Source organism: Myotis davidii, unplaced genomic scaffold (assembly GCF_000327345.1).
Source record: "Myotis davidii unplaced genomic scaffold, ASM32734v1 scaffold9823, whole genome shotgun sequence".
Lineage (NCBI taxonomy): Eukaryota > Metazoa > Chordata > Mammalia > Chiroptera > Vespertilionidae > Myotis > Myotis davidii.
Genome location: NW_006294375.1, coordinates 6,654 through 7,258, shown reverse-complemented (window position 1 = coordinate 7,258; position 605 = coordinate 6,654).

Genomic DNA, 605 nt, shown 5'->3' with positions numbered 1-605 from the left:
TTCTCCTCCTCTGTCTTATTAAAGAAAACGCTGTTTAAAACTGCTGCTCGGTGCTCACACGCATTGGGAGGCCACCACACAGGAGTCTCTCACGTTCCCTCCAACGCAGAGGATCACATGCTGGTGGCACATCAGGAAGCCACACGCTCCCCTGGGGGCCCAGCAGGGGCCCTGGTTGGTGCTCAGATCAGGTCCACAAGGGTTTCCCGTGACAGACAGTGAGTTTGCCCAGAAGCTGGAGGCCTCAGAAGTGCACGTTTCCCACTAGAGTGGCAGTTCTGTCCTGATGGCCTCCAGGACCTGCTCATGGGGAAGGTGCATCTCAAGGCAGAGTCAGCACAGCAGGCCTTTTATCTGAGTTGCAAAAAGACAGAAGTGAGGAAGCCACCATTAGCCTCATAAAAGGGACTTCAAGAGGCACCGGGTTTAGGTACCTTCTTTTAAAAAATCAGAGAAAAAGAACATGATTATGAAGACATCAGATCATTGCCTGCTTTTCTTTTCTCTTTTAAAAAGAAATATATTTTATTGATTTCAGAGAGGAAGGAAGAGGGAGAGATAGAAACATTAATGATGAGAGAGAATCATTGATTGCATGCCTTCTC